This window comes from Panthera pardus, unplaced genomic scaffold (genome assembly GCF_024362965.1).
Source record: "Panthera pardus isolate Hobbes unplaced genomic scaffold, ASM2436296v1 HiC_scaffold_22, whole genome shotgun sequence".
NCBI classification, from domain to species: Eukaryota; Metazoa; Chordata; class Mammalia; order Carnivora; family Felidae; genus Panthera; species Panthera pardus.
The window spans coordinates 82869171-82882618 of NW_026526788.1; positions in this window are offsets into that span (position 1 = coordinate 82869171).

Sequence of the window (13448 nt, forward strand, 5' to 3'; positions counted from 1 at the left end):
GAAATTACATTTGTACAAACTGCAGGGCTTTGTAAATGGGGGCTGGAGAGGCTCCAACACAAATTAATCAGGATAAAGTTGCTCTGTGTTGAACATGACCATAGTTTATTTTCTTAAAGTATTAATTTGTCAACAGCTTTCCTGCTCCGGCTTGGCTCATTTCGAGGGCAGAGGAGGAAGACACGTCTGTAGTGCTCACTGTTTTACACCTTGTGGTTTTAGGAACGGATTGCAGTTAATCAGAACAAAAGTGTGCTTAATTTTGCACTATTAATTTTCATATAAACGTCTGCTATCACACGACAGGGATGTGAATATACATGGAGGGGCTTCAGAAAGCCTTGTTTTCAGCGGCAAAAAATGAAACCGATCGAGTCTGATGCTGAATAATTGATGTTATGTCGTGTGTTTAAAGATTTCCAAAAGAAATGCTTTCAGAGTCTTCACCTCTAATGTCTGTTCCTTGTAAAATCCACTCGCTCCGTGGGCCCCCGGCCGCTGCACAGGGAGAGTTACACTCAGCGGCTCACGCCTCCTCGGTTCCAAAGACACTGTGGTATTTTTAATTATATCTCGATTTTCTTAAAATACGCGCTCCTTGTTACGTTTCTGGAATGGAGAAGTGTGCGTAATGACCTCTGTTTTTCAGCGTTGCCAAGACAAATGAAGGGAAATGTTCAGCTCTCCCCTCGCCAAACGTTTTAATGCTTTCCCATGAAAGCAAACCTTATTTGTAATGTACGTTACACCTGAAGTAAATAACGCGTCCTGTCAGAGGCAAACGCTATTGCGCAACTACCGACGGTCGACAGTTTCGCTTTTGGTAAAGACAGAGCCTGTGAAGGATCGCGTCACTCTCCGAGCGCATTCATCTGCGTGGTGATCGACAGTCCGTGCACGGATCCAACCCACCTATCACGATGTAACACCCAAAGTACAGTGAACCGATGCCTTTTTGAACCACCTGCTGATTAGTTACTTCTTAAAACAAACAAGCAAACAAAACCCCAACATCACATGGACCGGGCCTCAAAGCTAATGCAAATGAACTCTCAGAACAAAAATCCCACTTTAATTTTCCTACCTAGGATTAAGGTATTATCGTGATGGACTCACTCTTCCCCTGCTCCTGCCAGCCCTCTGAGCCGCACGCGTGTGCAAGCAGCAGGCCCGCTCCGGAGATGGCCTGGTTGGGGAGAGGGGCAGGGGTCTCCTCCCCTGACCCCCAACTCAAGGAAGGACCCGGCCGGACAGACAGCTTCTTCTCCGCACGTCACTACATCGATTTCAAACGAAGATCTCCTCTAAGGCGGCTAATGGGAGACAATTCCATACACCCGGATAAACCTCTGCCATCTCTTAGGCGTTCTTGGGTTGATTGTGTTAACACGCATCTTCAAATATTATTGATGTTCCCCTTGTATTATTAGTTTGCATTTACCCCGCTCACCGTTTTATTATTCAAGATCCCCGGCGTGGCCAAGTATTAATCAATGTATTACGCTGCTCGGTTGGGCCAGCTGTACAGAACAGGGCGCCCCTAGGGTTAACACAGTCAAGAACGAGAAAAGTGTTTTAGACATGTGCACAACATGTGGTTTACTATTATCATGAAATGAGGTGAACTGGGACTCTATACATATGGATTTTGAATTGCATAAATTTTGATTGATATCATTTGAAGACCGAGGCTCTGAAAGGCTAGATTTTGTGAAAGACGATACACAGACCAGCTATTACCACATATAATCATACCAGGAAAAGTATCTGAAATGAGCCAGGCAGCTGGCTTTTAAATAGCTAAAACATCACATCAATACTTATTTTGAATAATGGAAAAAAGAGGTAAAAGATGTTGACCCCTGCCTGACAGGAACATGTTCCGAAAGTAGAACGGGCCCCCTGGGGGCGGCCCCTGCCCCACAGTAGCTGCCAAGCCCTCCTCTTCCTCTCTCTCCCTTTCTGCCACTTGCTCGGTCCCTTCCCCCAGCTCCAGCCGCCGCCCCACCCCCCACCCGCTTTGCTCTCTCTTTCTCTCTCTGTCTCTCAAAAAAAAAAAAAAAGTAAATATTTTTTTGAGCATTAAGCCACTACGGACAAGCGGCTAGAAAAAGAATTTTCACAAATTCAGGAAACACTTGAGAGGTAAAACCAACATCCTGAGACAGAAGACAGGCCAGCTTTTGACACCAGGTTGGACCTGTGAGGCCAAAAACCTCCAGCCAGGAAGCGCTGGCCACCGGGTCAGGGCTCCAGGGGCCCCGCGCTGAAGCAGAGAGCGCAGAACTTTCCATGCACCGCCGAAACCAACAGGCCTCTTCATGGGAAATTGGCTGAAAATGTGCTGACCGGCATAAAACTTTTATTGGAGCCGAGGACAGGAGGCCGAACTCCCAGGGAAGGGCGGTGTGGGGAGGGTGCAGCCCTGACGGGGGGCGCTCCGCGGGCGGCCCCAGCCTCATCTTTGGGGTTTGGCCGCCAGGGGGGGCCCCCTCCGCGGCACCCCCCACCCCACCCTGCGGCCCCCAGCCCGCGCCCCCCGCCCCCCCGCGCCCCCCCTGCGCAGCGCGCCATCCGGGAAGGGGCACCTGGCGGGACCCCGAGATCTGGGGAGCCCCGGGGGTTGGGGGGGGGGCGGGCCAACTCTCCCTCCCTCTCAGCTCCGAGCGGGGCCGACTTTCTGGAGGGGGAAAGGGACATAAATCAGGAAATTAAAAAAAAAAAAAAGTTTCTGCACATTTTCAAAACCCACGTTGCGCTCTCTGAGGCCCTTTTCATTTTAACCAAATCAGGGGGAACTTGTCCTCACAGCGCGAGGCAGATGGGACAATAAATCACAGGCGCCGTTGACTGCCTGCAGTGCGCTCTCCGCAGCTGTCACTTTTTTGTCTCTTTGGTTTTAGCTGACATGGTTTGAGGTCCACTGTGAACCAATCTGGACTTTTTTTTACAGTCATATCCATCAAAACGACCAGTGGCCATCAGCCCGCCGCCGCCATCGATCCGGTGGCCCCTGCGCCCCGCGCGGCTCCTGGGCCAGGCTGGGGGAGAGGCAGCACCTCGGTTTAGCGGATTTTTTTTCCTCTTTTTTTTTTTTTTTTTTTTTTTCCCTTTGCCTCCAGCTACGGCTGTGATTTTCCGAGCAGTCTTGGCTAACGTTATTAAAGTTGCATCACGGTGGATACAGAGCAAAGCAGATAACGGGCCCCGCGCGCGCCAGCCGGGCCTCCGAGCCTGCTGTTGCTTTTGCAAGTGTGCGGAGGCGCCGGAGAAGCTCGGAGTTTCCAAGTCGTTGCTTATTTTGCAAAGTAAACAAGCAAATGTTATGTGCATAACCTTAGCTGTCTCGCTAAAGGTCAGCGCGCCCCTGCTCATTTCCCGGGCTGCCTTTTGGGGGCACTCTGATGCCGGGGATTTTCTCGGGTGTTGGGGAAAAAGACGCGCTCGCCTAACAAAGACTCAATCTACAAAGGCTGCAAAACAGAAACATTGATTACATTTGAACTGGAGTGCGGAAGTTTACTTCGGTGTATAAAATATCAGCCCCCGGGAGCGCTAACTAGCGAGCAGGCTGGACCTGGGGCCCGGGGCCCGGGGGTTCCAGCCCCACCCCGGGCGCCTTCCACAGACCTTTCTTGGAGAGAGCGATGCCCCCCAGGCAGGCTCCTACAATAGTCGCCCGGGGGTCAGGACGCCACTGAAAATTCTGGACATGGAAGGCGAGGGTGAAAACATTCCAAGTTTCTCTTAGAATTGCATTTTCTCCCAAAGTGGCATCTCGTCCTTAAAATCGTTGACGGCACTTTGACATGAGCAGAGATGATGTCACATAGGTACACAAGTTTGAACTCGACAAAGAACCAGCAAGAAAAAAAAAATTATACGTGGGCATAGGGAGCTCACAGATACACAATTTAAAAAAAAAAATGGCTGCTTAAAAATCCCCAGTTAGGTCAGGTTAAATTTATTATATTCTTTTATAGCTGAACTGCATGGTTTTCACTTGAGGTGACAGCTGAAATGCGCCAGAAACCTTTGGAATTTCAGTACTATATATTACTATGAGGAAGAAAATAAAGTTCTACCATTAGAAGGTAGGTGCTTTGCCTTAAAATGTTCAAGGGGTGGGGGAGAAAGATGTTAATTTTTTCCTGCAATTCTTTTTTTAAAGTATGAATGAATTACGTGAGTGGAACAGCCAGCTAGGCATAATATAAACACAGCTATGAAACACTGCCCTCGCTCCAGATTGGAAATGTTCAGGTTGCTGTACTACAGTAAGGAAGGATTACTCCTGTTTTTGAGCGAAAACACCTAATTTGGTTAACGTGTATTTTTACCCTTACGAAGAATGTCTTCTGGGCAGGACTCGGAGCCCGGTGTATTTGTGCTGTGAGCACCAGTGATCCAGGGTGACATCCACCTGCACAAAACGTGAACCTTTCTGTACACATCTGCCTATGGGTGTCCACAGTTCAAGTCCAAGTGAAATGCTAGTGGAAGGGTTGTTTTTTGTTTTGTTTTGGTTTGGTTTTCCAGGAAAGCCCCTCCATTTTGAAAGGACTCCATTCACACAGTTCTTTTTTTAGTTTTCCTGTTGTGATCACCTGTGCCTTTCGAAAATGGATTAAAGGTGGAATCTACCCTTGAAACGGTATGTGTGTCCAGTGGCGAATAAATAGCTTGCACTGGGCCAAGTGTCCGCAGTCGATTTGTGACCCTCTGTGCCTTCCAGGCAATCACAGCAAGGGGTACCCCTTCCAGTACCATGAAGGCCATCGGCAGATGCCCGGAAGGAAATCCCCGGGCTGCTTTCTCCTGGGGGGAGGTAAGAAGTTGCACAGCGCGTCGTCCTCACGGCACGGGGCCAGGCAGCGCTGCCTCGCTCCTCTACCGGTCAGGGTGCTGTTCCCCGAGCCACTTCCAGACTTCCGCCTCGCCAGGATGCAGCCGGCATCTGGCCACACTGTGTGGTCGCGGGGTAACACAGTGTTATTTCGGCAACAACGGAGTAAAAGAAACCCAACGCTAAAGGAATACCGACAACTGAATTGCAAGGAGTGGACTAAGGCCACATTCCCTCATTCAGATTCACTGAAGATGTGGCAGAAGCGGCTGGTTGTCAAAATCCAGAGGCAGAATCTTGAAGGGCAGGTGTCCAGAGGTGCGATCTGTATGTATGGAAAATGCAGGAAGTTAATTTCCCATCCCTGGGAAAGACATGATACCGGCTTCTGCCGGTATCTTCCCTCTCAGAGTGCATTTGGGCACAAAGAGTCACAGAGCCACAGAGCCACAGAGCTTTCCAGTTGTATTCCCAGCAGACAGGGGTGTGCTTAGTGGCAATTAAGGAATCCTCTGGTTTGCACTGCTGCTTCTGCAAATCACACAAACCGTTAAAAAAAACAAAATAAACAAAACCCCCTTGCCGTCAACGTTGCCCGTTTGCCTGCTTTCGCTCCCGTCCTTAAATCTGCATCCTGAATGCTCGGCGTCGTCTGCTCCCGATGAGATTGTATTTTTCCCTGTGGTCTGAAACACTCCCAGATGATACCGTTGAGGGATAAACCCTCCCTGTGGCCGTGCTATTGTTTTATGTCTATTTTTCACCTGACTCCAACCCTTAGTTTAGAAGGACCGGGAAACCAGAGGGTCACCGGAGCCTGATTTTTCTTGCACCTGCCATCCCAAGGATAGGATTCTACCTGCGCCTGTAACCAAACGGTGCATTGCCTCTTAGGGCTGGAGAGAAACGCCTCCCAGGGAATTCTGTTTATGGACAATACTACTTCTAGATAGTCAACTGAATTTTGCAGGCTCCCTCCTTTAGATTGCTTTTCTTTAATGTGCTAAATTCCCAACAGGAAAAAGAAAAAGAACACTATTTAAATGTCTGGGGGGCATCCGACTTCGGCTCAGGTCATGATCTCGCAGTCTGTGGGTTCGCGCCCCGCGTCAGGTTCTGTGTTGACAGCTCGGAGCCTGCAGCCTGCTTCAGATTCCTTGTCTCCCTCTCTCTCTGTGCCTCTGCCCCACTCGTGCTCTGTCTCTCTCTGTCTCTCAAAACTGAATAAGCGTTAAAAAAAATTAAAAATAAATGTCTGCACTTCTGTCTGAGGAGACATAAGACTTAAAGAGGGAAAGATTTCCCCTGGTTTAGGTCTTCAAAGGAGAATTAAAAAAAAAAAAGTAATGTGGATGCTATATTTCTTCAAGCTTTTTTCTCGTATCACCTAAATCAGTCACTGTTATTTACTAAGAATAAAGCCTGCTATGTACTTCTAAGGGTAGTATCCAGGAATGGAAGAAAGAAAAGGAATTCACAAATAAGTGATATCCAGGAGGAGAGATTAAGGCTGACCTCAGTACGATAGCAGGGTGACATCTCACTTTGTGGGTGACGCACAGGTAGCCAGGCCACCTGGACAGCCTTCCCCTTTCGGGGACAGCAGCTGGCTCGGCCAACCCTGTGGGCCGGCTGGCGGTGGTGTCCTTGTTAAATTACTCACATTTCCTCTATGTCTTTTAAAACGGCACAACTGGCTGTGGTCAGGAATCGCATGTCTTTGTTCTAGAGGTTTCTCTCAAGCGGGCGCCAACTGGGTAGACCTGTTTCTGCAGAGCATTTTCCATCCAGCCCGAAAAAGGGAGGCCCACGATAGGATGAGCCCTGCTCGTCTGCAGGCATCACTCCGCCTGCCAGAAGCGGAGGGTCTGTAATTGTGATGAGAAGTGACCAGAGCCCCAGCCTGCCTTTCTCCCTGCTCCATTTGAATATCTTAAGTACAGAGTGGCTGTGAGCAAAACAAAAACATGTCATGTGCCCAGGTGACATTTTGTAGCAAACAAGCAAATCACAATCCAGGAAGTGTTGTATTTTATGCCAACAACAACCTGACAGTTTTCTCTGAAAAGAAAACATGACACTTTTCCAAATATCAGAGGAGGCGTCCACCGCTCAAGGGATTCCTGTCCTGTCACTGAACGGGAAGGTCACGGGCTGGCTTCATGATTTCTGTGGCTTCACAATGTGGTGGTGGAGGGTTTGCACGCTAAGTGCTGTAGGCTAAGGGAAATCTTCCCTTCATCTCTGAAAGAAGTGACAGGAGGAAAAAGGTCCTACGTTGACAGCAGTAACCTCTAGGTTTAGAGAATCTGCCCTAAGCAACGGGAAGCAAAATGGCCCATGTTAATGTGTTGCCAGTGCGGTCCTCAATATGCAAGAGATTGGGCTGCAAGGCGTCCCCTGCCCCATGCCGGGCACTACCGTGGACCCTGGCAGGAGGAAATCTTACTGTGTGCAAAGAATCGTGTTTCTGTAACAGCTTCGGACCTCGTGTGTCTCCACCTCTACTGTGTGCTGGAGATGATGAAACGCCCTCTGTCTGCACTGTGTCCTCCAGAAGGGGGGGAGGGAGGAGGGGGCCGGGCTCGATGGGGCTCCAGATACCCTGACGGTCGAGGGGACTTGCTTTTTTGGAAACCTTCTCTGTCGAACTGTTTTGAGGCATCTTAGCGTGTTTATGGTCATTCTGTCATTTCCAAAAGGGACACCCCAGGAGAGAGCCGCTGTAGGCATGAGTCAGCGGTGCCTGCCTCGGGACGCGGGCAGGTGCGTGCACGGCGGTGGGAGCCTCCTAAGAATACAAGACTGACAACGAAGACGCAGTTTGCTCCCGTTCACAGGGAGGAGACTTGACTTTGAACCCTGATAAATGTGGATGCCCTGTTTTTATCTGGTCTCAGCTGGGCTGCTGAGGTTAAAAAAAAATTCTTTCAACCAATTTCTTTTAAGAGTGGGGTTCCATTTTAATTAGTAGAAAAGCAAAAAATGTTGCTTGCCACGTCAATATATAATTCTTGGAGCTAAAGCAAAACAGGCTGCTGTCCAAAGGTAGGAAGGGAAAAAATAAAATAAAATCCCAGGCTTGAGAGCCGAGAGCAGAAATGAGACCGATTTGCTCCCCGCACACCCCCGACACACCCCCGCCTGGGCTCCCCAGCCCTCCCCGCCCCTCCCCACACCTTCGGCTGCAGGTTATATGCTTCCTGTTGCCTCTTTTATAAGCAATAAGAGTTTAATAACTGAGGGCAACTCTATAGCAATATTTATATGGGTCAAGTGGCTTAAAAGTATGCAATAAATGTAAAGTTATGAACCACATTGCCCCTTTTTAAATAATGCAACGAGCACGGAGATATTATGTTTCATATTCTGGAAAAAGGTGTTTCGGGCTAAGCTCTTGGCATACTGCAGACATGAAAAGTTATACCGAGCCCATAACAAAGTCACTGACTGCTTAATATGGTGTGTTATGTCGAGTTCCCTGTCCTCATCTCAGCCCACAGCAAGAGGGTCCCAGATGGTGTCAACAAAACCTTCGCTTTCTCATTAGCAATCAGCAAATTCTCCTGGTGTCTGCGCGTTTCAAATCAAGGCAAGTGCCTCGACTCCTAGTGGTTGAGCCCAGTAGGATAATAGAAATAATGTTGCCTCATCAGTGGTGAACACTTGAGATCCCGCATTCATAACGGGCTGGAGAGACTTTGGCGACTTTGCTGTTCAGCACCTTTCCCAAGTTCCAGGGGCCCCAGGACCCCAGCGGGTGTGACGGAGGCAGGTGTCGAAGCTGAGGACAGGAGGCCCCTGTCATGGGACCTGCACGGGCCGGACCCTGCTTGCCCTGAAGCCCTCCTAGGGAATCGTGGGAGGGCGGCTTCTTCACTGCTGTGAAGTTTAAGGGCGGTTCGATTTCCAGAGATTCTCTCTGCACGTCTGAGCGCACTGAGTTGTCTTGCGTCGGGTCCGTGATGCGCTGTTGCGGCAGACGTAGTGATGACCACGTTGTGTGGCCGTGTGGGGTCGGGATTCTGCCCCGGGGCAGCTGTTCTGAGTGCTACTGGCCTCTGGTGGGGGGCTTGGTGGGACGGAGACCCAGGGTGTTGGGCACAGATGTGACTCCTCCCTGAGGTTCAAGGTCTGAGTCATATGGCTCCCGCCGCCTTCAGCCTCTCCGCACAGCGTCCACCCTGGAGAATAACGGGTCCGCCTTGGTCTCTGCCATCCCCCTTCCTCATGGGCCGCACAGGGTCCGGAGCTGACCGACACGAGCTCTGCTCTCTGAGCACTGGGCCCTCCATGGAGGAAGCCGACGTCTCCTGTCTCTGGAGTGCTCCCACTGACTGAGAAGCGGGTTTTGATCACGGTGTTCGCAGAACCCTTCTTCGGCAGCAGCCCCTCCCCTGCACGCACTCACGCTCCGTCGGGGCTCACGATGCACACCCACGTTTGATCCCCAAGGCCTGTGTCCACACACTTGGGTCTCAACAGCTACCCTCAGCTCAAGGAGGGCAACCCTGCCAAGGTCGAAGCTTTTTCTTTCAGTGTAATAGAACAAGTCAAATAAAATCACTGGGACAGGCCTCCCACAGGCAGGCTTCAGGATCGACAGAATTTTCTAGAGCTGGATAAGCAGGCGTCCCTACTGGCATCCAGAAGAGGCCTCTTCAGCACCGTCCAGGTTGAAATGTAGATGCCAGTTCAGGGAGCAGATCGGAGAAGGAGCTCAGGAGATGCACATAGTTCTCCGAGGGCGGGGACAGCAGACAGGTCAAGGTGGAGCAGGTGAGGGGCCCGGCTGCACTGTGGGGGCTGGAGCTCTGTTTATCGGCCTCACAGTCCTTGCCGGCAACGTGACAGCCCAGGATTTCAGGCTTCAGTTTTGCATACGGACATCTTTTGGGGGGGCCCCAGTGTCTGCAGCATTGGGCATCTTCTCCATGGTGGCTATGAGGGTGATCTGCCTGCGGATTAGACCTTGGGTACGTTATTAACACAGACACCATTTATTCCTTATCTGTCTCCCCGCTGACGTGTAGCCCGCTGTTGGCTACCCCCGCCTCTGCGTTACAGGAAAGAGAGCTCATGCGAGAAGCATTCTGAGCCTGGAATAACGAGGAAGGTGGCGATCGATGCTGACAGAAAAGTTGTGGGTTCCAAGTCCAAGCCTACTGAACTCACCCTCGCATTATTCACAGGTGCCGGATTACCGGGGGCTCCCGCTTCTCTCGTGCAAACAGACTTCTTCGGTTCTGTATGCGTATCATGCACACTTGATTACTCCTTACTTTGTACCATGAGGAAAGAAAGGACCCGGACAGGCAGAAAGAAAGAAAGGCAGGAAGAACATGCAAGCTAAAGTACATCAGAGTGCTTAACAACATGACCTCTCACCAATGCTTCCTTCTCTCCAATGGTTTGAAATGATCTCTGTTTGTTCTAAAGCCATAGCTCTGTCCCCATTTACTCTTTTGCCAACTCAGTTGGCAAAATAGCTAAAAAGTATATAGCGTTTAATTAAAAATAAAACGTTCCACATTTGAGTAGGCGAAGGTAGAAGATCCCTTATTTGAACTCAACACAGTTCTTTAGGCAGAGATCCCCTATGAGCTGCACATAGATTTGAGGGATCAGAGACCACTGGAACTAAAAGATTATCTGTCCTCAGCACATCTGTCCCCCACTCTTTCCTTAGCTAATAAGATCACTGACTGAGCTTCTGGGAGCCTTAGCAATGGTGTGAAGGCCACACTTCTAGAAATACCCTCATCTCCCACAAAGAAAGACCTACCTGGAAGCCTGCTCATGACCCACTATCTTTACCACATTGTGAACCACGTTTCTAGAGCTTCTGTTGCATACATCAGTGGAAGCTTCAAATACGATTCTTTTTTTTTTTTATTTTTTAAATGTTTAGTCATTTTTGAGAGACAGAGAGAGACAGAGCATGAGCAGGGAGGGACAGAGAGAGAGAGAGGGAGACACAGAATCCAAAGCAGGCTCCAGGCTCTGAGCTATGAGCACAGAGCCCGACACAGGGCTCAAACCCACGAGATTGTGACCAAAGTCGGATGCTTAACCCACTGAGCCACCAGGGTGCCCCTTGAAATATGATTCTTAAACTATAGGCATAGATTTGCAGGGCATCAGGAATGATGCTTGTAGCCTTGCTTTGGTCTCGTGGAATCCCTGAGAGTTTATTTCCTCCAGGAAGGTATTTGACTGCAGTGCCTGGGAATTAAATCTAATTCTGAAGAGCAGCTTGCGCGAGGTTAGCTGGAAATAGCAAAGCGGTTTCTCCCCTGATGTGGCTGAGATGAGGGAGGGCCTTTCCAGAAAGAGTGGTGGTTGTTCTCAGCGACCACACCGAACTGGATGCAGGCCTGGGTCCAGTCTGGTTCTTCTGCCCACTCACTCTCCACTGGAGCCTGAGCCAGTCCCGTCTTTCTGTAGAACCTCAGTTTCCTCGTGCAGAAGATGGGGACAAAGGTAACTCCTACAAAAGGGTTATTAGAAGGGTAGTTGCGCTAAAGCATGCAAGGGACTCAGTACAATTCCTGCGAATAAGAAATCCTCTATAAATGCTAGTTCTTAGTTTATTCATTTCGTACCAAGGTCCGTGATTTTCTTCTGTAGAGGGCCAGATAGTAAATTTTCTACTTCATGGGCCGTATGGTCTCTGTTGCAAGTATTCAACTCTACCCTTGTAGCCTGGGAGCACCCTTGTAGCACCAAGAGCACAGTGGGTAAGTGAATGGGCGTAACTGTTCCAATAAAACTTTATTCACAAAACCAGGCAGAAGCCAGATTTGGCCTGCAGGCCATAGTTTTCTGACTGCTGACTTAGTATCTTATTATTTCTACCTCCCCCCCCCCTCCCCAAAACACACACACAGAGCCTTGTATAGGGTTTTGCCATTGGTCTCGGGCTGGTCTAGGTCAGCATAAATCCTGTTTCCAGGGTGATTTTCATTGCTCCCAGAGATGTGTGTCCCATTGATCTTAAATGCTTCCATTTTGCATCTTACTCTGTTCAGCTTTACAAGCCCCCGTTGTGAAAGTTAGTATTGAAGGCATTGTTAGTGATCCAATAATGTCGCTACCACTTAAGGCGTTGGGCCAAACTCTGCTGCACGATCTCATTGAAGTCCTCATTGAACTCTGGTTGTCATACGCACAATGAAGGGAAAAGCCCCATTTCATGTTAGGAGGAAGAATGGATATAGCTGATAATTTTCAGGTCATTCCAAGAATATAATCTGCCTCAAAGAGTTATCACATAATTTGCTGGTTTGTCTACAACACTCTTAATAGAGTCATCTGTGTGCCTTCACAAATCGAATTGAGAGTGAATATTGATTCTTCAACTGCATTGAAGTGTTGTTACACAAATTTTTCCCGTGGAGTTTTCCAGCGAACAAACTTATGGTTGCGCTGTTTTGAGGCAAACACAACAACACGCCCCAACCTCGATGCTGGATGGTGAATGGACTTGAGAAGGTCCATGTTTAGGTCGACAGTTGCCATTGAGGCTGCCACTCTGCAGCACTGAGTGTAAAACATGACAGAAACATGGTCAGGTCCTCAGGGGGAGGGCTACTGCAGGAGATAGGACTGGGGTGGGGCAGGGGGCTCCAGGGTCCCAGGAAAGGGACCTCAGAGGTAGGAGTCCAATTTGAAGAGGGAGGGGACTCCCTCGATTGAAGATGCGTTTGCAAAGCAAGCACATGGCTTTCAAGGATAGTTTTGGAGTCGTCATGGCGAGGGAGAGGTGGATGGAGACTATGGGGAGCACTGAGGCCCCAAGCCTCTGGCCCTGGGGATGGAAGGGGCCGTGTGGGCAGATTCAAGAGGGCAGCCCAGAAAACCAGCATTTCTTCATGCTGGCGCCCAATACCTACACATCGTTTTCTTAGCTCCACAGCTGCCTTCATTCATTCCTTTAATAATCCTTTATTAAGTCAATTATGACAAGTTGGGCATGTGTTAGTTTTTGAGGATACAGAATTGAAATATGGCCCATGGCCTCCAAGCGTTCCCAGCCTAATGGGAAAGAAAGATACATGGCAATTTGTTGAGTGAGCAAATTTGTGTTGAGTACTTACTACGTACCAGATGCTTGGTAGGTACTGGAGATCCAGTCACAAAAACACGTGAGCACGGTAGCTGCTCTCACTACATTCATCACTTGTTGGGAGGGACCTATTCTAGTCAGTGATGGATTTCACTGTTCTCCCTGACACCTGTAGATTTGGGGCCCCATTCTTTAATTAACAAGGTTGCCAGCCTCCATCACCCATAGAACTGGCAGACCCCCACCCACTCTGCAGGGAGTCTGGGGCCCGTGGCCTGTGATTTTGGTTGATGGTGCTGCTGCTAATTCCACCCATCACACCGGGCTCCGGGATCCCCTGTGGATGCTGTCCACACTCTATGGCCATGCTTGCTGACCAGGTTTGCCGCTGATCCTCTGGAGACTCTTTGGTTTTCCCAGAGTACGCCTCCCAGGAAGCCGTTGTATGTGTGAGCCTCTGCTAAAGGTATGGTGGTGGTGGTGGTAAGGTTCCCACACAGAGCTGGCTCACTGTCCACTCCTTTCCAGTCAATT